Consider the following 22,877-nt stretch of genomic DNA (forward strand, 5'->3'; position numbering starts at 1 on the left):
GTCAACTTCTGACCCACTGGGAATGTGATGAAAGAAATAAAAGCTGAAGTAATCATTCTCTCTACTATTATTCTGACATTTCACATTCTTAAAACAACGTGGTGATCCTAACTGACCTAAAACAGGGAATTTTTACTCAGATTAAATGTCAGGAATTGTGAAAGACTGAGTTTAAATGTATTTGGCTAAGGTGTATGTAAACTTCCGACTTCAACTGTAGAGGCATTGAAAGCCTTACGACTGGTAATGTAAACATGACGGTGTGGAGTACAATCACTGGAGATGTGATATGCCCTTGACTCCATGACACTGAGCTGTTCCTACACTGATTGCTAATGGTAAAACTGGGAAGACAATCGGAATGCCACAGGAATTCCCCAGAATCCCCCTACTTCTGTCGAGGTCCAGGCCTCTCTCTTATAATTCCGTGTGGAGCTAACATGGAGCACAATGGACAGGCAGCTATTCACCCTATCAATGCAAGGAAACGTTACCGCAGCACAAAAATGTCAAGACCATAGGCACAGGCCCTGGAAACAATCGCTACGGAAACTAAAGCAGGTGCCCACCTCCTGAGAAAATATCCTAGTGCACATGCAGCGGGGGAAGAGGTGGGTGTGTTGTCGTTGACAGCAGGTTTGCGCAAAACAGTCAGAGTAATAAAGCAATAAAAGATTAACGACACAAACTACAGTATACAGAATAATAGGCATCTGTAATCCAATGAAAAAGTCTACTGTACAGTTACATTGTAAAATGTGTCAGACGTTGAACTTGATTGATCTGTGGCATGAAGTTTAATGATTGTTAGCATTTCATGACTAGGCCTGATGATAAACTGTAAGAGCTAGGTGAACTACATCCACAGAACTAGAATGAATAACTCTATTTTTAGGACTACAGAGCACTAATACCATACTTTCTCTTCCATTCGAGTTTTTGGTTTCACTTTGCCTCTAACATGCATTATTGGAGATGTTCTGATCCTTATCTGCATAACTGAATCCAGAGGACCTAAGAGACAGATGAACAACAGAGGACTATGTTAATATCAGTTTAGACGACATGACACAACACACCAGCTTCCATACGCCAGTCAGTCAGGTTCTAGAGCAGCAGTTTGGTATAGAAGGCATAATAACTGCAGGTCCCAAGGGGGGCAGTGGGGATCAGAAAATCCTGCTCTCCTAAAGCATGTCTTTAATGTCTTTGTGTGGGGGGATTTGATACCCCTCAGGTGTTTAAATTAGACTAAATTACATCCGTTAGTCACATGAACCAGGAGTTTCTCTACACTGGGAGAGGGTTTTTAGGTTCACGTCAATTCTACTGATAACATATGAACCCACTTCGACCCTGTAACCCCAACAAATGTGCACATACAGTACATCATTCATTCTTAATAACATATGGGAACATGTTCTGAAACCACAAGGTCAAAAAGGCAAGGCCCAACGTTATCATGTGCTATCAATAGCATTGTTAATACAGGGACATTTGTGTTGCATTGAGTGATGGGGTAGAAATGTACTCGGTGAACTAGGAGGTGGCGGTAGAGGCTGAAGTGGGTTAAGGAAATTCCACTTTCTACTGCAGATCTCAATCTGGCAGAACACTGCCGGACATAACAATGTGGTGTTTAAACAGACCAGTGCCGGGGCAGGGCTGGTTCTGCATAAAAGAGTGATCCAGAGGGCTGGAGGCTCTGATAAGCACCTGCCATGCTGCAGCACAGGAGGGACTGCCACAGAACCATTGTTCTGGGTAACACCCAACCACCTACCCTGCATGATGTCACTGAAGCCTATATACTCCAGGGAGTCAGGGGTTTTACTGAAGGTGCTGAAACATTCATTGGAATAATCTAAAACAGATTATGAGTCACCCTGGGCGGTGGACCACTCTCCTAAAGGTCACTCTAAGACCTGGCTACAGTACCCACCTAGGATGCAGATATGAGAGGTGGGGAGGGTGGGGCTCAGGGGCAGAGGGGAGTTGCTACCAATGACCTATATAGGGGTCCAGCACCATGGCCATTAACCCTACAGATACACATTACAGAGGCTATCTGTGGGACACCACACACAGACAGAGATGGGACAGAAACATGACTGGACAGGACACTAGTATAAAACAGGGGAGATTATCCCCCCCTCAATTGTCCTTCACACACACACTCACACCAATTTTAAACCCAATTTTGTTGCTTGAAAGAAAACAAGGAGAAAACTATTTTGTCCTTGTATTGCATATTTGCCTAAAGAATAGGTGAGTGAGTGTGTTTGTTTCATGCAGCATACTGCAGGTATGGGTCAAACAGCCAGGACACACACATGAGTGGCTTCTGACTGGCACTTCAAACCCCTCCTGCTCTCTCTACCGTGTGGCCTGCAAATAATGGGAACCCGATCGGAGAGGGGGGGACGTGGCCGTCTTTTGTGAGCGCTCTTCAAAGCTCTGGCCCTCGTATTTGTCCAAAGGAGCTCTTTGTAATGGAATACTCCACTGTCATTTTGCCCCTTTTATTTTTAAGCAGGGCTATTATTGCTCTCATACCCCTCACATACCCCTAGGCTTTGTGTGTGTGGACAGGGTCATTCTGAAACCTCCTGTCCCCCTCCTCCACATGCTGTGGTATAGAGTGAAGTATGACACACACTCATGGCTAAATTCAGGTCTCACAGGAGGGACAGGATCTGACCACTGCCTGGGCTCCCTTTACTTCAGATGAATTCTTAACTTCCACTACATGTTGTTAATCCAATGGAATGACCATGGTAGCTCTTGAGATGCCTGTGAGATGCAACAGGGAGGCACAGATGGATATTATGTTATGTTAAATAAGTATTTTAGGATGTTGTTGCATTGAAGGCAGGTTAGACTATATTCTTGATCAAGATGGTGAAAAAGCTGTGATGACTACACCGCAATGGATAAAGTCACATCTTATGTAGCCCTTTTGTGTGTGTGTACGTGCCTGTTTGCGTGTTTGTGCATGTGTGCGTACACAGGTGTGTATCTTGTGTGAACACTTATTGACCCCAGTGCAGTCGTGCATATGGTCCCCCCACACCATCCTGTTTCTCTGTTATATCTGACATGAGTAGATGAATTATAGATCAGACGCTTTAGCAGGCCTGTAACTCAATCTGTGGCACAGGAGGCAGGGCCAGAGGTACAGGCCAGAGGATCACGTGACCAGAGGGGAGAATAGCCATTGACACAGCAGGATCCCTGTATAAAAAGACTGTATAAAATAAATTATACAAATACTGAGCTATATTGCATGCTAAAAAATTGGGAAATTATATTATTTTATACTAATACTATTGCTAAGAAAAATCTATTTTGTTTAACAAGTAATTCAAAAAGATAGGTGTGAAAATGATTGGCACCCGTTTTCAATACTCCAGCACCTTCCCCTTGCGAGGATAACGGCACTGAGACTTTGACCTTTCCTCATTACAGAATCTTTCCAGATCCTTGATATCCTATGTTCATGTCATCCAACAAATGTAAATGCATGGAGTTTGCTTAACTGCATTGGCACTTGGATTGTATCCAGTGTTATGGTCAGATGACATGAAATTACAGCCCTTTGGCAAGGGCCGGTTCCAGGCATAATCAACATAGGCGGTCGATTAGGGCGCCCTCAACCCCTCAAAAATAAAATATCAATGTTTTTTGGGGGGGAACTTAGTCAGGGTCTGAACCTACTGTGGAGAGCTAGATTAGTAGAACTTACAAAGTGCAGTTTCGACATTTGGATGGGCATCAGCAGTTTTTCACTTGTCAGTCACTCAATTAGCCCATGTCAGCTACACATTTTTAGATTGGTAAATTAGCCTAGCCAGCTAAAGTTGCTACGTTTCAGAAATGGCAAATAAAACGTGTAATCTTCTTGACACATTAAGGTTGCTTACAGATGATCCGTTTGATTCTTACACTGGCTGTCATGTTATTTCAACCTGCCCGTCCCTTATTTACACGGATATAATATAATTTCAGTTGTCCTCTATTATGATAAAAAACTGGATCTCACATAGCTCATCAGTACACCCTTGTGGTTGAATATATATAAATCTATCACAGGTCCTAGGAAACAACAATGAACAATGTGGACCAAATAAACACCATCAAAGGATACCTTACAACTTACAATAATAAACACCTTGTGAAACAGCTGTGAAAACCAACCTGCCAATATTTAAGATTTTAATACATAAACTTTGATATTTTTGCTACAGTTGTGTCTAATTTATTTTCACAGATTTTTTTGTACACTCACATGGCAATCATAGACTAAAATACTGAGTTGTGGTGTGTGGAATATTGAGGACGCGGTTGCTGTGTTGTTGGGAGGTTCTGCCTGTCACTTGTCCTCAACAGGCAGCCAGTCTCGGAAAGGGTGACTTGAAGAGGAAGACTGCAACGTCCAGGCACTGCTGTGTTTGCAGTGCTAGTGTTTTTAGTTCATCTGTGTATCTCAAATATTACCCTGTATGATAGGAAAATAAAACTTTCTTAGCAGATAATGACAACAACAGTAGATGATATAATGAAACGTTGGGAGGGTGGATGGTAATGGAGGACAGGTGGATCAAGGTCTGGGTGTCGGGCAGAACCTCTAGCTCCTGGAGAACAGGAGCAAAGTAAAGGGAACAGAGTAGGAGACAGAGACTTAAACCAGCAAACACACAGGTTACACTTTACTGTTTGAAAATTTGATGGATTTGTGCTGTGTTATAAATGGTATGTACTTTTCAACACTTTTGGAAGGTATAGCCTACCTCAAGCTGGTCCACCTCCGACTCAGAGCACAAAGATCAGACTGATCTGAACTCACAGCTTCTGGTGGATGGGATACCTCCTGGGGGGCTCGGACAGTCGATGGTCCTAAAGTAATTTGGAGAGATAAATTGAAGAGGTACATTTTTATAAGCTCAGCATAACTATCCTTTCTTGCTTTCTCAAATGTCAAGCAAAGCTTAACATATTTTGTCTATTGGGCTTCACTGAAGTGTAGGGCGTCAGGGCTTTCAGTGGTTGACTGTCCAACTGTAGAAGATCGTTGGCGTCCACCGAGGTAACCTTAGGAAGACAAAGATCAAAATATCAGTGTTAGGGAAACTAAAACTAGCTTCAGTGTCAGGTATGCATAAATGGCTGTAAGGGAGTCAGTCGCAGGAGAGCAGATATTGGGTAGCAAACGGAGCCTTTTATTTAGGCGAACCAAAAGCACACAAAATACAATACGGGTTGACATAACCCAGCGCAACCAGTCTAACGTGCGCATACATGAAAGAGAATAAACAATACCACACAAAGACATGAGGGAAACAGAGGGTTAAATACACAACACATAATGAGGGAAATGAGAACCAGGTGTGTGGGAAAACGAGACAAAACAAATGGAAAATGAAAAATAGATCGGCGATGGCTAGAAGACCGGCGACGTCGACCTCCGAACACCGCCCGAACAAGGAGGCATCGACTTCAGCTGAAGTCGTGACAGTAATCCCCCCCCCCCCCCCCCGAGGGGCGGCTCCAGCAGTGCGTCGACACCGGCCTCTGGGACGACCTGGAGGACGAGGCGCAGGGTGATTCGGATGGAGACGGTGGAACTCTCCCAGCAGAGGAAGATCCAACACGTCCTCCACCGGAACCCAGCATCTCTCCTCCGAACCATACCCCTCACAGTCCACGAGGTACTGAAGGCCCCTCGCCCGACGTCTCAAATCCAGTATGGAATGAATGGAGTACGCAGGGGCTCCGAGGAACCTCCTGCACCTCAGACTCCTGGAGCGGGCCAGCCACCACCGGCCTGAGTAGAGACACATGGAACGAGGGGTTAATGCGGTAATCGGGGGGAAGCTGTAACTTGTAACAAACCTCGTTCACTCTCAGAATTTAAATGGCCCCACAAACCGCGGACACAGCTTCCAGCAGGGCAGGCGGAGGGGCAGGTTTCGGGTCGAGAGCCAGACCCGGTCCCCCGGTGCGAACACCGGGGCCTCACTATGGTGACGGTCTACGACAACTTTCTGGGGCAGCACGGCTCGCTGAAGGTGACCATGGCCGGCGTCCCATGTTTCCTCCGCGCGCAGGAACCAGTCGCCCACCGCAGGAGCCCCGGTCTGACTCTGATGCCAAAGAGCCAGAACTGGCTGATACCCCAATACACACTGGAAGGGGGAGAGGTTAGTGGAGGAGTAGCGGAGCGAGTTCTGGGTCATCCCTGCCCAGGGCACGAACGCGGCCAACTCCCCCGGCCCGTCCTGGCAATAGGACCTCAGAAACCTACCCACATCCTGGTTAACTCTCTCCACCTGTCCGTTACTCTCGGGATGAAACCCTGAGGTAAGGCTGATCGAGACCCCCAGACGTTTCATGAACGCCTTCCAGACCCTTGAAGTGAACTAGGGACCTCGATCAGACAATATATCCTCAGGTACCCCGTAGTGCCAGAAGACGTGCGTAAACAAGGCCTCCGCAGTCTGCAGGACCGTAGGGAGACCGGGCAGAGAGAGGAGACGGCAGGACTTAGAGAAACGATTCACAACAATCAGGATCGTGGTGTTTCCCTGTGATGGGGGAAGATCGGTCAGGAAATCGATCAATAGGTGTGACCATGGCTGCTGTGGAACGAGTAAGGGGTGTAACTTACCTCTGGGCAGGTGCCTAGGAGCCTTACACTGGGCTCACACCGAGCAGGAGGAAACATAAACCCTCACGTCCTTTGCCAAAGTGGGCCACCAGTACTTCCCGCTCAGACAGTGCACCATCCGACCGATGCCTGGATGACCAGAAAAGGGTGACGTGTGGGCCCAATAGATCAGCCGGTCACGGACAGCAGACGGAAAGTACAGACGCCCAGCGGGACACTGGAGGGGAGCAGGCTCTGCACGCAATGCCCACTCAATGTCCGCGTCCAGCTCCCACACTACCGGCGCCACCAGGCAGGAGGCCGGGAGTATGGGAGTGGGATCCATGGGCCGCTCCTCTGTGTCATACAGCCGGGACAGTGCGTCTGCCTTCACGTTCTGGGAACCTGTTCTGTAAGTTAAGGGTGAAAACAAAACGGGTGAAAAACATGGCCCACCTTGCCTGGCGAGGGTTCAGTCTCCTCGCCGCCCGGATATACTCCAGATTACAGAGGTCAGTCCAGATGAGAAAAGGGTGTTTAGTCCCCTCAAGCCAATGTCTCCATGCCTTGATGACAGCCAACATCTCCCGGTCCCCCACGTCATAGTTTCGCTCCGCCGGGCTGAGCGTCCTCGAGAAGAAAGCACAGGGGCGGAGCATTGGTGGCGTACCCGAGTGCTGAGAGAGCACAGCTCCTATCCCAGCCTCGGACGCGTCCACCTCCACTATGAACGCCAAAGAGGGATCCGGATGAGCCAGCACGGGAGCCGAGGTAAACAGAGCCCTCAGGTAACTAAAAGCCATGTTCCCCTCAGCTGTCTACAAGCGCACCGGGCCCCCCTTCAGCAGTAAGGTAATGGGAGCCGCTACCTGACCAAAACCTTGGATAAACCTCCGGTAGTAGTTGGCAAACCCTAAGAACCGCTGCACCTCCTTTACCGTGGTGGGAGTCAGTCAATTACGCACAGCTGCAATGCGGTCCCTCTCCATCCCCAACCCTGAGGTGGAAATGCGATACCCTAGGAAGGAGACGGATTGTTGAAAGAACAGGCATTTCTCAGCCTTGGCATACAGGTCATTCTCCAATAGTCGACCAAGCACCCTGCGCATCAGGGTCACATGCTCGGTGCGTGCAGCGGAGTATATCAGAATGTCATCAATATACACCACTACACCCTGCAGGTCCCTGAAAATCTTGTCTACAAAGGTTTGGAAGACTGATGGCGCATTCATCAACCCGTACGGCATGACGAGGTACTCATAGTGCCCAGAGGTGGTACCGAAAGCCGTCTTCCACTCATCTCCCTCCCGGATATGCACCAGGTTGTAAGCGCTCCTGAGATCTAGTTTGGTGAAAAAGCGCGCCCTGTGCATTGACTCTTTCGCTGTGGCTATGAGCGGTAGTGGGTAGCTATACATCACAGTGATCTGATTCAGACCCCGATAATCAATACACGGGCGCAGACCTCCCTCCTTCACAAAAAAGAAACTCGAGGAGGCGGGTGAAGTGGAGGACCGAATGTATCCCTGACGCAGGGATTCAGAGACATATGTTTCCATAGCCTCTGTCTCTGCCTGTGAGAGGGGATACACGTGACTCCTGGGAAGTGCAGCGCCTACCAGGAGATCTATCGCACAATCGCCTCATCGATGAGGTGGTAATTGAGTCGCCTTCTTTTTGGAGAAGGCGAGAGCCAAATCGGCATATTCAGGGGGGATGCGCACGGTGGAGACCTGGTCTGGACTCTCCACTGTAGTAGCACCAACGGAAACCCCAAAACACTTACCTGAGCACTCTCGCGACCACCCTGTGAGAGCCCTCTGTGGCCAAGAAACAGTGGGGTTATGACAAGCTAACCAGGGAAGGCCCAGCACCACGGGAAACGCAGGAGAGTCAATAATGAAGAGACTAATTCTCTCCGTATGACCCCCATGCATCACCATGCCCAAAGGAGCGATGACCTCCCTAATCAACCCTGACCCTAATGGTCGACTATCTAAGGCATGAACGGGGAAGGGCACATCCACGAGAACGATGGGGATCCCTAAACTATGGGCAAATGATCTGTCAATAAAATTCCCAGCCGAGCCTGAATCAACGAGCGCCTTATGCTGGGAATGCGGGGAAAACTCAGGAAAAGTAACAAACAAAAACATGTGTTCAACAGAGGGCTCTGGGTGAGAATGGTGCCTTCTCACCTGGGGTGACGCCAGAGTGCCCTGCCTGCTGCCTCGAACCCTAGAGGAACCAACACGGCACCGACCAGCAGTGTGACTTCTGCGGCCACAGATGGTACACGTGAAAGCCCCTCCTCCGGTCTCCCTGTGCGCAGCACCTCCCAGCTCCATAGGCACCGGAGCGGTGGTGCTGGGAAAAGGAATCGACAGAGCCCTCTGGACGTCCGCGGGTGACCAGCAGATTATCCAGCCGAATGGACATGTCCACCAGCTGGTCGAAGGTAAGAGTGGTATCCCTGCAGGCCAACTCTCGACGGACATCCTCGCGCAGGCTGCAACGGTAGTGGTCGATGAGAGCCCTGTCGTTCCATCCCGCTCCAGCGGCCAAGGTCTGAAATTCCAGTGAGAACTCCTGGGCGCTCCTTGTCCCCTGCCTCAGTTGGAACAGACATTCACCCGCCTCTCTACCCTCGGGAGGGTGGTCAAAGACCGCCCGGAAGTGGCGGGTGAATTCCGTGAAGTCATCCAACGCCGCATCTCCTTCTCCCCACACGGCGATGGCCTACTCCAGAGCTCTCCCTAAGAGGCACGAGACGAGGGCGGACACCCTCTCCCTTCCCGAGGGAGCTGGATAAACGGTGCTCAGGTAGAGGTCCAGCTGTAGCAGGAAGCCCTGGCACCGTGTCACCGTCCCATCATACTCTCCGGGAAGGGCGAGACGCATCCCACTGGAACCGGGTACAGGAGGGACGGGTAGTGAGGACCCCTATTGTGCTGGGAGGTACTGGAGGACCATCGTCCATCGTCTGAACGACACGGTCCATAGCGGTGCCGAGATGGTGAATCAACGCTGTGTGCTCTTGGACGCGCTCCTCGACTCCGCTACCATTGGTACCTGCTCCTGCTGACTCCATAATGTGTGTGGTATTCTGTCAGGTATGCGTAAATGGCTGTAAGGGAGTCAGGCGCAGGAGAGCAGATATTGGGTAGCAAACAGAACCTTTTCTGAGGTTAGGCGAACCAAAAGCACACAGCACAACGAACACGAAATACAATACGGGTTGACATAACCCAGCGCAACCAGTCTAACGTGCGCATACATGAAACAGAATAAGCAATACCACACAAAGACATGGGGGAAACAGAGGGTTAAATACACAATACATAATGAGGGAAATGAGAACCAGGTGTGTGGGAAAACAAAACAAAAATGGAAAATGAAAAATGGATCGGCGATGGCTAGAAGACCGGCGACGTCGACCGCCGAACACCGCCCGAACAAGGAGAGGCATCGACTTCGGCAGAAGTCATGACATTGATTATTTTCTAAGATTTTTTTATATTCACCTTAACATATGGTGACCCCAGCTAAAAGTGAAAGAGCAGCGAGGTTTCCCAGGTCTCGGCTTCCTTTCATCCTTCTTCCAAACCAAGTAATTTGCCTGGATGTAGTAGCACTTGGTCCCTTTCTTGACTCTGCTCCGGTAGCTCTCCTTCTGTTTTTCCTTCGCCTTGACGATGTTCAGTCTCACCTTAATTGATAACAGGAATTAAGGCAATTATATTTCATATTACAAATACATTTCTTACATATCTCCTGGAGAGCCAGAAAATAAATTAATAGCGGACAATCATTTTTATCTCCACATCCTTCTCAGTCGGTGCCTGAGGGTGGTCCACGAAGGCATTCTGATCTGGTTTGACAACTTCAAATGTTACCCCTTTTTCTCCCCAATTTCGTGGTATCCAATGGGTAGTTACAGTGTTGTCTCATTGCTGCAACTCCCATACAGAGTCGGGAGAGGCGAAGGCCAAGCCTCCAAAACACAACTCAGCCAAGCCGCACTGCTTCTTGACACAATGCCCACTTAACCCACAAGCCAACCACACCAATGTGTTGGAGGTAACACTGTACACCTGGCGACCGTGTCAGCGTGCACTGAGACCGGCCAGCCACAGGAGTCACTCGTGCGCGATGGGACAAGGACATCCCTGCCGGCCATACCCTCCCCTAACCTGGGCAACGCTAGGCCAATTGTGCGCCGCCCCATGGGTCTACCGGTTGCGACAGAGCCTGGACTCTAACCCAGAATCTCTATTGGCACAGCTAGCACTGCGATGCAGTTCCTTAGACCACTGCACCACTCAGGAAGATCTGAAAGTATGTTATACAAAAATATCAATAGACAAACAACAACACAAAGTCAATACCAAATTGAAAAACTACAGTATATGCAATAATTGTATATACAATTGCATTGTTTCCCTCAGTCAACAGCTGCGGCTCCCGTCAGTACTCGGTGGAGGCCTGGATGCTGCTGTGTGCAAAGAGAATTACCTTCAGGTTGTTCTCTCAACCTTCCTGGTACCAATCAAGGGACTTTCCCATGGAAGTCTTGAGGGTCTAGTTTGTCCATTCACCAAACCTGGAGGGGGTAGGAAAGCGATATCTATTGACAATGTAAGATATCGAAATATGTCTGATTATGTACCATGGAAAAACAAATTGTAAAAAATAAAACAAACCATTGGTGACAGAATATAACCTTTAACATCCGTACCTTGTTCCAGCGTTCATGACCTCGGTCACTCAAGATGACCTCAGGAGAACCATGGCCTTGCCAGTCTCGTCCTTGATGGGTATCATACAAAACAAAAATCTATTTTTGGTTCCAAGCACCCTTTTTAATGGGTTACAGAAGGGAATTTAGAGTTATGCACATACTCTTCCTTTACTGACCTTAATGGGTATTGCCTCCACCCTCTTGGTAAAGTGATCGGTCTCCGTCAGACACCAGTTGCTGCCATTCCTGGACTTCGTGAAGGGTCCGATGAGGTCCACCCCTAACATTAAAGTGTTAGAAAGAAGATGACTTTATTCTTACTCGTATCTGTGTCATACAGTATGCAGACTTTCATATTTGTAAGGATATTGACACACACACATTCTATAATATTGAAATCTGCTGTGGTCAAATAAAGCAACCATTACAAAACAACTTATCAGGGCAAAATTTGAATTGGGACGCTTACCGATCATGTGCATTGGTGAAACAACTTTGATGTGCTTCAACTCTGGCGCCACAGTCTTCGCACTATGAATCTTCTGGCAGGCTTGACAGGCTACTGACCTTTAAGCAAAAAGTGTCAAATTGAATTTTGTGCTATCTGATATGACATTCATTCAAATCATAATAATTTCAGATATAATAAAATGTGATTGATAAACAAAAGATTATTTTGATTGCCCAGCTGTCCACCTCCTTGACAATTCCTCGTCAGAAGAATCGTAGGTTGATTTTGGCAATCATGTGCTTCACTCCGAAATGGCCAGCATGCATCTCGGTCAGCACAGCTTCCTTCTCCTCCTTAGTAAACATCACCCTCCTGTGTGGATGGCCATCCTTCCCCTATAGGTAGATATGATTGCCTAACAAGTTGGAAGAGAAGAGTTGTTGAAATACTCAAGTCTAAGTACATTTGCACTGCTGCTAATAATAATGGCTGAAATTGAGCCAATGGAATGGTATCAACCTCATGGAAACATGTTTGATACCATTCCATTAACTCCATTCCAGACATTATGAGCCATTGTCCCCTCAGCAGCCTCCAATGAACTATATGTGTAGCTAGCGACATGCAGATGACCAACTAGCTAGATGGGAAATGGTTGTTGAAAAATGGTTGTACATAGCTAAATCTGTCCAGTTATCTAATAGAAGTTTAACGTTACCCTGAATGGTGAAATTTTCTGAATGGTGCGCCTCTTGTCGAGATCAGTGGTGCCTTCATAGTACTTCACCTGGTTGGAAATATAAAAGAAAATCTCCTTGATGCCATTGAAGTGCAAGCTACATACAAACAGAAAGCTACAATAACATTTACAGTAGCTAGCTAGCTAGCTAACGTTAGCTAAATAAAACTGTCTGGCTACCTAAGAAAGTAAATGACAGGCCCCCAAAAGACTAGGGCTGGCCATGCACACCAGTGGTGGGTATGGCATCAAAAGAAAGATGCATATGCAAAAACGTACAACATACCTACTGTAAAATATGGCTATTTTGCTTTCACTGGTCCCTTGGCCCTAATTGTTGAGGTCAATGTTAATTGTTGAGGGAGATATAAAATAGATTTTATTGTGATTTTTTAAATAATTGATCTACACAAAATACTCCATAATTTCTAAGTGAAAAGAAAATTCTACACATTTGTACAAGTTAGTAAAAACGAAATAACTAAAATAGTCATTGCAGAAGTACTCACCCCGTTTGTTAAGGCAATCTTAAATTAGCTCAGGAGTAAAATGTAAAAAAAAATAAGTTACATGGACTGAAATAGAGGTTGACATGATTTTTAAATGACTACGTTTCCTCTGTCCCCCATACATACAACATCTGTAATGTCCCTCAGTCAAGTATTGCATTTAAAGAACAGATTCAACTAAAGAGATCAGGGAGCTTTTCGAAAGCCTCCTAAAGAAGGGCAGTGATTGTTAAATGAGTAAGAATAACAAATCAGACATCGAGTATCACTTAAAGCATGGTCAAGTTAATAATTACGCTATGGATGATGTATTAAACCACCCAGACACAAAGATAGACATCACTATGAGGCCATTGAGGATTTTAAAACAGCTACGGATTTCAATGGCTGTGATGGGAAAAAACTGAGGATTAATCAACAACATTGTAGTGACTCCACAATAATTACCTAAATGACAGAGAGAAAAAAAGAATAAAAATACCAAAACATGCAACAAGGCACTAAAGTAATACTGCAAATAAACACGGCAAAGGAACACACTTTTTGGCCTAAATGCAAAGCCTTACGTTTGGGGCAACTCCAACACAATACATCACTGAGTAAACTGCCTTCTTATTGTCCGGCATGGTGGTGGCTGCATCATGGTATGGGTATGCTTGATATGTAACGATGTTCGTCGTCAGATGAAGAGTAGTCAGACCAAAGCGCAGCGTGGTAAGTGTTCATGTTATATTTTTATTAAAACAGAACACTAAACAAAAATAACAAAGAGAATGAACAAAAACGAAACAGTCCTGTAAGGTGCAGCAACACAAAACAGAAAACAACTACCCACAAAACACAGGTGGGAAAAGGCTACCTAAGTATGGTTCTCAGAGACAACGATAGACAGCTGCCTCTGATTGAGAACCACACCCGGCCAAACACATAGAAATAGAAAACATAGAACAAAAACATAGAATGCCCACCCCAACTCACGCCCTGACCAACCAAAATAGAGACATAAAAAGGATCTCTAAGGTCAGGGCATGACATGCTATCGGCAAAGACTGGGGAGTTTTTCAGGATAAAAAGAAACGGGATAGACTGCTTCAGTCTGCTTTACACCAGACACTCGGAGAGTAATTCACCTTCCAGCAGGACAATAACCTACAACACAATGCCAAATCTACACTGGAGTTGCTTACCATTATGACTTAAATCTGTTTGAATCTACTTTGTAACACAATACAATGTGAAGAAATCCAAGGGGCGTGAATATTTATGATACCCACTGTATTTGTCCCAGGTCAGATATTTGCATTTCACTGCTAAATGATTAATCATCATATCACCTCTGAGAGACAGGAAGAGCAGCAGGCTGTGAAGAGTAATGAATCATGTGAAAAGATGTGTCAAACTACCGCTGATGAGGTAACATTTATTATCACTTTCCCCTCCTCAGAGACTGTGTGGTGGAGAGATTCATGAGGAAAGCTATCAATGACTTGAACAACAGGTCTGTATAGGATCAGCTAATCAACGGTGTATCTGATTTACACAGGCCATAGAATCATATATATGCATTCATACACACGTAAGAAACGCACACAGAGAAACACACACCATTTGTCTCCTGAGAGGACCGAGTTACCCTGGCTCTGTGACCAGTAGCTTATTAAACATTAAGTTGAACAGGTTTCCTACAGGAGTACAGACCTCCCTCCCACTTACTACTCTCTCCTCTACTACCCTCCTCCCTTTCTCTTCTCTCCTCTTGCCTCTTTTTCTCTTCTCTTCCAGCCTCTCCTTTACTTTCCATGTAGCTGTGCTGGCAGTATATTAAAAACCAAAACGAATAAAGTTAAAGCCTATCATCTGGTCGCTCCAGCACTCCATTTGATCACCATCGCAAACAGGAAGTAAATTCCAGTACTATACAGTATTTACCCAAGGAAGTTCTGGAATGGATGGCTGCTGGGAACACAGCCCTGTTGTCTTGTGACAGACTGAAGCTCAGGTGTGTATGGTGCCTAACCGGGGTCTGTGATGCCATTGATGCAGAGTGTCCAGTGTTCTCTTTTATGGATTGAATGAACGGTGATGAGTAGATTAAAATAAATTAAAAAATACTTAAACCACAGCGCCACCTGATGGAGAGAGAAAGTGAGAGAGCGAGAGAGAGGAACTAATAAAAGATGGATATCAAAATGGATATCATTGTGACAATAAGTAGAAGTTTGCTCCTAGATGGAGTTTGCATGCAGTTTTAAAAGTGTTAAATACATGCTTTGGCACAGTAAACCATTATCAGTGAAATCACAGAGAACATATAAAAATAAACACAAATAGAATGAACTCTCATCCATAAAGTAAACCCTCGTGTACACCCCCCCTCCCTATAGAATCTAAAAGCACCACTCTCATGTCCTATAATCTCATTAATTGACAGCTCTAATTACCGAAGACCCCTCATTTGCTTTGAGGCTGCTGCATGTGACTCTGATCTCCTCTGAATGTATGCGCTCTCTTTATCTCATTCCTGGAACTCCTGTCTTCTTCTCCTCTCAGGTCTGTGAAGGTCACGTCAATTCCCTGTGTCCCGTCCAGTCACAGAGCCTCTCCTTCATGCTAACACCCCCAGTCAGGAGGCCCATTAGCAGCCTGCAGACAGGAAGACAGGAGTCCGGCAGACACTTTACTGATCAGATTAGGGATGAAATGTCATTAGTCTGAATAGGAAAGACTGTTGAGAGTGTTGACTGACCACCGTACTTCCCTTGCTACTGAGGTCATATGGCCAGGATCAGTGAAGGCACATTCAACATCTTCATCTGAAGAGGGGAGATATTAACTGAATATCTTCAAGAAAGAAGGGAAAAATCTGCATTTCCCCCCTAAATTCAGTACCAATTCTGACCACTGAGAGGGGCAAGATGACTTATTTTGACTCAGTATAATACAAATAACTCCAGTTTTGTCCTAATTCCTCACAGTATGATGAAGCCTAGATTAGATTCTAGATCAGATGGGCCCTGTTGCTTTTTCCTTGTTGTACTGGGCAGCATTGTACACAGAGAGACACTGGAGACACTGGAGCTGGAACATGGATAGGATACAGATGTGTGTAGTGTGCCCATCATCTTCTCCTCTTCATAGTGACCTCAGGAAATCCAATACGGCTGGGAGGAGGGCGTACCGTACTGGCTTGGCAATGAGTTACCCTACTTGGCACTGTGACTTCCTGCTGGGAAGAAGTGTAAAGCTACAGTAGCTGCTATAATATTTTCAGTGTCATGCATTCAAAATGAGATTTCACAAGAAAAAAATGGAGCCTCTCTGGCTGAGAAAGCGCTCTCCTACACGCACACATAAGCCCATTTACTTTAACTGTTCAGTATGGCAGGCAGTGAAATACAAAGCCATTACATTAGAGGTATGACTGTAGAGCAGTGGTGTAAAGTACTTAAGAGGAAATACTTTAAAATACTTAAGTAGTTTTTGGGGCTATCTGTACATTACACTTCATATGTTTGACTACTTTTACTTTCACTCCACTACATTCCTAAAGACAATATGTACTTTTTCCTCCCATACATTTTCACTGACATCCAAAGGTATTCCTTACATTTTCAATGCTCAGGCTCAGCCTGAGCATTCAAAATATACTGTGTTGTCATCCCTACTGCTTCTGATCTGGCGGACTCACTAAACACAAATACTGTGTTTGGAAATTATGTCCGAGCGTAGGAGCTGTCCGTAAATAAATAAAAAGAAAAAAAGAAAATCATACTGTCTGTTTCCCTTAATATAAGGAATTTGATGTATAGTATTTACTTTTACTTTTTACTTTTACTCAGGTATGACAATTTAGTATTTTCCCATACTGTACTTAAGTAAACTTAGAACCAGACACTTTTAGACTTTTAGTATTTTATTTTACTCAAGTATGTGTGACTGTGTGACTTTTTCCACCTCTGCTGTAGAAGAGGTTCAACAAGACACTCAGGGAGGGTTGCAGCCAAACAGTCACACAGAAGTCATCTGTAGGCCCTGTAAAGAGCACCAGCTCTCTGAACAGAGGATCTAACATACTATATACCCCCTGTCCTCTGCTATCATCAGGCTGATTCCTCATGGTGATTTTCAGGCAGAGCTCCATGAGGGCATGGGTAATACAATAACACACTGTCTTTGAACTACAGTCAGTAAAGCGTTTCAAATAGACGAGGGTGTCTGCTTGGAATCTGCTAGCAGCATCTGCATAGAAAGATCTAGAGGTTGAGAGATGGGGGAAGGCAGCAGCAGATAATCATGCAGTGACAACGTGCCTCTACATCTGCTTGGCTTGCTGTTTGGTGTTTTAGGCTGGGTTTCTGTATAAGCACTTTTACATCTGCTGATGTAAAATGGACTTCATAAATAAATGTGATTTGATTTTAATTTGACTGTTTCTGGAACACGCTGGGGAGAAACATCTGCATAAACAGCATGAATATGAATTTTAATGACATTGATGCCAGACTCAGAAGAAAGGGAAGAAAAAATCGAATCTATTGAAGAATGAATATGGAAATGAAAACAGAGATAAAAGGAGTCACAGGGGGCATCTGCTGTCCATTGAGGGAAACGCGGCACTGTCAATCTACCCAGCAGGCACTCTGAGGGAGACAGTGTTTGGAGCTCTGTTTTCTAAACTATGTGTAAACTCTACAAGTCCCCTCATTCCCCCAGCCTAGCCTGTACCATATTGCTAGAGGTGGAGGTTAACCAAGTACTGCTCAGAAAATTATACAAACAAACATAAATATTGCAACCTGACTGGGTTGCTGTTCTTCAGCTCAGGTCAAAGTGTGAGAGAATACAATAGAGTTTACCACACCCCCATGTTAAATCCTGTATATTCAAACAGAACTGGCCCATAGTGTATATACAGTGGCAGGTTCACAGACTCCCAGCACAGACCATTAACACTATCTGAAGAAAAAGGGATGACTCATTAAGCCTTCATGGCCATCCTCTCTCTCTGAGAGCCCCCCAGGACCTAGTCAACTATCTCTTAATGAGCAACGATCACATGGACCACGTTTCATTATGCATGAGCTCTTAACCCTTACAGGAGCTGAGAGGATGAAAATGCTTCCCCAGTAGGAAGGAACTTTTTCAGCGTGCTGTGTTTTGGTTGTAGTCCTAATGAACTCAGGAATTAATTGAATGGGGCGAGGGTTAGATGGTAACGGATCAGGTAAAGTCTAGTAGTGAAGGAAGCTTTTACATTACAACCCTTTCGATCACTTTTCAGAGCTAAAGGGAAAGAAAAGAGAGACACAGAGAGAGAAAGAAATAGTGAAACTACATCCAGCAGGTGTCACTACTTGACCACTAGTCTAACCGTTTAGCCCCTAACATCAGCTCATAGGTCTAGTCCCGCCCTGCTCACACCCACAGCACTATCACCACCTCATATGATGTCACATCAATAACAACATGGGATATAGCAATAACAACACATTTTCAGGTTTCTGTCCTGGATATATAAATGTAGAACATATGTATTGGTTGCACAACATATGTTTATCAGATGTTAATTGTTAACCATAACGTATCATTGTTGTACAATAAATCTCTCTATGTGAAGATCAACAAATCAATCAATACAATTATTTTATAAAGTCCTTTTTACATCAGCAGTTGTCACAAAGATTACACTTCATCTCTGGGATGTCATCTACCCATATGTCCCACTTCTCTTCTCCTCCCTCCATCCCTACCCTCCACCAACACATCTTCTTATTTGCAGCCATTTTATCTCATTTACACACTCAACCCACATGCAATCAGCCACAACACAGCATCAGCATAGGCATGAATCAAACATGAGAAACTCAATCTGTGAGCATGTACATGGGCGTGTTCGAGCGGATCCCTTTTGTCAAGTTTTTCAAAGTGTGTTGCATTATGGTGTTAAATTGTCCGACTTGCGCCTACATGTCGACTGCATTACCTTTACATGTGATCTAAGGTAATTCATTTTTGACTGCAAGTTTCTGTTGCTCTTTACCAGCTTCATCCTGCAGCCATCGCCTGCATTGTGGAAGGCTCTATTGTCAACCAATCATTAGAGTGTTTTTGTTTGACCCACGGCCACCCCACGCGAATGTGCAAAGACATGACTGAAACAGGAACCAATTTCGTGTAGGCTATGCAGTGGATAGCCTATATACAAATGAATCTGATATTTGAGGCTCTCTCTGAGTAATTGATTGTACAAAGAACACACATATGATTTCAGTTTGTGAGTGTCTGACATGGGGGGTTGGCGACATGTTTATTTCAACATTATACAGAGAAAGAAAATGAAACAATGGCAAGACTGCAATGTTGATTTGAGTCTTGCTGTTGGAAAACCATATTAGTGTGCGACTTTTGGCTGTTGCAGATGCACCTGCCCTGACTTCATATAATAAGGTATAATAAGAACTAGAGACTGTGTCCAAGATGTCCAGCTGTTGTTTACAAGGTAATCTACTTACGTCCACATATGCCGATTCATGGACCGTCTATATCTGGGTTGCATCCGGTTTATATGGACCAACATCACATGCACACTAGCACTCAGTGTGCACAGGAAGCAGCAACAACGTCATCACGTCATCCAAAAACATGTCCGACATTGGATGAATAAAACAAAATCATATCTTTGGCTGTGAGTGGGGGAATCGGCCTGAGCGACAATTATTTGAATAATTTAATAAATGTATTGTGCACAAAAGTGATGACTAAAGTGTCTTATTAGGAATTTTCAAATCTGACTTCTCAATGTGGCCGTGTATGGAAATGGTCTTTCTGGGCCAGGAGTCAGTTGAACTGCAGTACTGAAGCAAACTGTAGGAGCAGTAGAAACCGTGCTTCTAGACCGGAACCCCAAACTCATTCCATGTGTTGAGGTCCAAACACTTAAAAGACACACCCTATCCCCTCAGTGGTGTAGTGGAAGTGTGCTGTCCCAGAAGTGGACACTTCTGATGACGTCTGACGAGTATACACTTGCAGTGTGAGGGAAGAAGGAATGATTTTTAATGGACCACACTTGGCCGGAAATTTGTCACTCGTTCATCCTGTGATGATTGTGTTTTCAGCCACCGGTGGCTTGTGGGTGCTTTATATGCGCTACATTCAATTATGAGAGCATGTCTGCTTATATTAAATACATAATTATTAATATACGCCTACTGTATGATAGCTAGCAAATTAATTAGCTAACTGGCGTTAGCCTGCCTAGCTGGGACTTCTGAAGAAGGAAAATGTTTTATTTCTACAATTTCCAAAAGATAATCAAACAAAAAACATATTTACTTTTTAGGTAGTAGCAACATTTATTTGCATTTGTTTTTACTTACACTTGTATGTTTACTTCTCCATTGATGTTGTTTTGAAGTTTTCTGAGACTTTTCTTAGCGGATGTACAATCGTCTCAAATTGAATTATGGGGAGTTTCAGGCCCCCGAGTGAACTCGCAAAGCTGACTAAAAACGAGGGCGAGGGGCTTAAGTTGAAAACTTCCCTTGCTTGGCGAATCATTTGAACCACCCTCCAAGATGGCGATGGGGATTCCTCCAAGGGCATAAAGTGAGGGTAAGTGGACGAGGGTGTCTTTTAAGTGTTTGGACCGTACACATGCCTCCGCGTGAGAGAGGACTAAGGACCCCTGGCTGTTGAGCTGCCCTATGAAGTGCCAGATGAAATATTCATCCTCTGTATTTATAATGGAGAAGATGCTGCTGCTGCTTCGCCAGCTCAGGCTAACTGTATAACCAAGGTACAGACAAAATGTTTTGAAACTCCAATCAAATCATACAACAACAAAGCATTCTGCTGCAATGGACTTGGTCAAGTTATTCTGCCCATATTGTACTGGTATACATCATCAATTAAATGCACAACATGTTAAATGGTGACGTACGTTAGAAGTCTCTGGTCTGAAATCTACAGGCTGGTAATTTACATTGACTGTGGTGATGAAGAGTTCAAATGGAATAACCACAGCTGTATCACATTATGGTTAGCGAAAACATTTAGCACATTGACACACACACAGTGTAGTGGAGGTGTGCTGTCCCATGATTCATCTACCCCCCTTTCTGCATGTTCCTCTCCGTAGGACTCTGACCCCTGCTTCTAATCCTCTCAAGCTCTACTCAGCTGACCCCCAGCTCCGCACACACCCCTCTGGGTCACTGCTAGGAGCCGGGTCACCCCAAATTGAATTTGCTCCGTATCACCGACACATTCATCACCCATTCAAGACACATATATACGGGACACTGACATTGCATTAAACATCAATTCATCCAGAAAATACTTTCTAAGCTGTCATTTTCTATTGCCTGATAGCTTAGAGATAAAGAGATGTATTTGAATGTGTCCTCTTCTAAGACAGGTTCCTTTGCCTTCCAGGCAGACAGAGACAACTAGTAGTGGCAGTCATGGATTCAACATGGCATTTCTGTGGCCTGGGGGGCTCTTGTCTTACTAGCTCTGTTTGAATAACATACCATCTAATACAGACAGGTGTAGGAGATAAATACACTCAGGAAAACATAACATAACAACTGTAACATTGGATTTAACACCTTCCCCTTTGAAAGCGTCACGTGGTATGTTAATAACAACACACACACATACATACATATACACACACACACACTGCATTGGGAGATGCCTATAACCTATTGCAGTGTCATGTTTACCAACGGTCTAAGTACTGTTAGTAAAACGTTTACTGTTGACAGGAGAACAAGAGGAGACAATAGGACGAGGTGGATAATTTTATAATAAGGCCGTTTAATCACATGTAAAGATATCTTAGTAAAATCTTGCAGCAAGGCTCTTTCTGTCTGATTCTTATTGAAGCGTCCGGAAAAGAGGTAGTTTCAAGAATTGTCCAGTATTATATAGACAACAAGCAAAGTAGGTAGATCTGCGAGTCTGGCCTTCCGATTGGTCGATCTGGGTCTTGGGTAGTCCTGAACAGGCCTGGTGTCCACGTTCCATTGGTTCCTGAGATAGTTCTTTGTCTTGAGCTCCAACCATGTGTTGGGTGTGTTCTGTGGTTATTATGGGGGAGGGGAATTATGTGTGTCTGTAGTTGGTGTCTTAATAAGTCCAGCATATGTCCAAGAGAAATGAGGAGTATGTGTATTTTTGTATAAAATATGGCTTATGTTGAAATGTAGTTATTACTAGTTTCCAGTCTCTATTACAATTTCTTACAGTACATATTGTACAAATGTAGAGATTAGTACTAGTTTGGCTTCATTTGGACTTTGCTATAGAAAATGAACCTATCAAGACACTCTTGCAGCTCAAGGGGCGGCAGGTAGCCTAGTGGTTAGAGTGTTGGGCCAGTAACTGAAAGGTTGCTAGATTGAGTCCCTAAACTGACAATTTAAAAATCTGTCCCTGAACATGTCAGTTAACCCACTATTCCTAGGCCGTCCTTTTAAATAACAATTTGTTATTAACTGACTTGCCTAGTTAAATAAAGTTTAAAGAAAAAAGAAAAATGGAGAGCAGAGGAAAACAAAAGAATTCCATGTCCCATTCTGTTAATGCCAATGTGGTCATACGATGGTGGAGAGAGGGGCCGTAGGGGGAAGGAGAGAGCCCAACAGGCATCTGGGGTGCTGGGATGGGACAAAAGGACAGACCATCTACCCACTGGGAGCTCATTGGAACCCCAGACATGCTTGTTACCAGTGGTGCCTTGGATGGGCCAGCAGGGGGAGAAGGAGGGGGGACCATTGATGTCC

At 45.0% G+C, this 22,877-nt stretch overlaps 1 long non-coding RNA gene across 4 annotated transcripts; it reads right to left on the minus strand.

The window, feature by feature from the left end:
- Window positions 1-4,201: 4,201 nt before the first annotated feature.
- Window positions 4,202-21,826, minus strand: LOC129811760 (uncharacterized). 4 transcript variants are annotated; one of them, XR_008752939.1, is made up of 11 exons: window positions 20,466-21,825; window positions 15,528-15,729; window positions 12,557-12,625; window positions 12,084-12,253; window positions 11,857-11,954; window positions 11,564-11,667; window positions 11,385-11,455; window positions 11,162-11,249; window positions 10,171-10,355; window positions 4,791-5,091; window positions 4,202-4,498 (listed from the first exon to the last, which is right to left on the minus strand). It is a non-coding gene; the product is annotated as an uncharacterized LOC129811760 (long non-coding RNA). The 4 variants fall into 4 exon arrangements; XR_008752938.1 differs by having other exon boundaries at window positions 4,202-4,634; XR_008752937.1 differs by having other exon boundaries at window positions 4,202-5,091.
- Between the last annotated feature and the right edge of the window lie 1,051 nt (window positions 21,827-22,877).

This window comes from Salvelinus fontinalis, chromosome 15 (genome assembly GCF_029448725.1).
Source record: "Salvelinus fontinalis isolate EN_2023a chromosome 15, ASM2944872v1, whole genome shotgun sequence".
Classification (NCBI taxonomy): Eukaryota; Metazoa; Chordata; class Actinopteri; order Salmoniformes; family Salmonidae; genus Salvelinus; species Salvelinus fontinalis.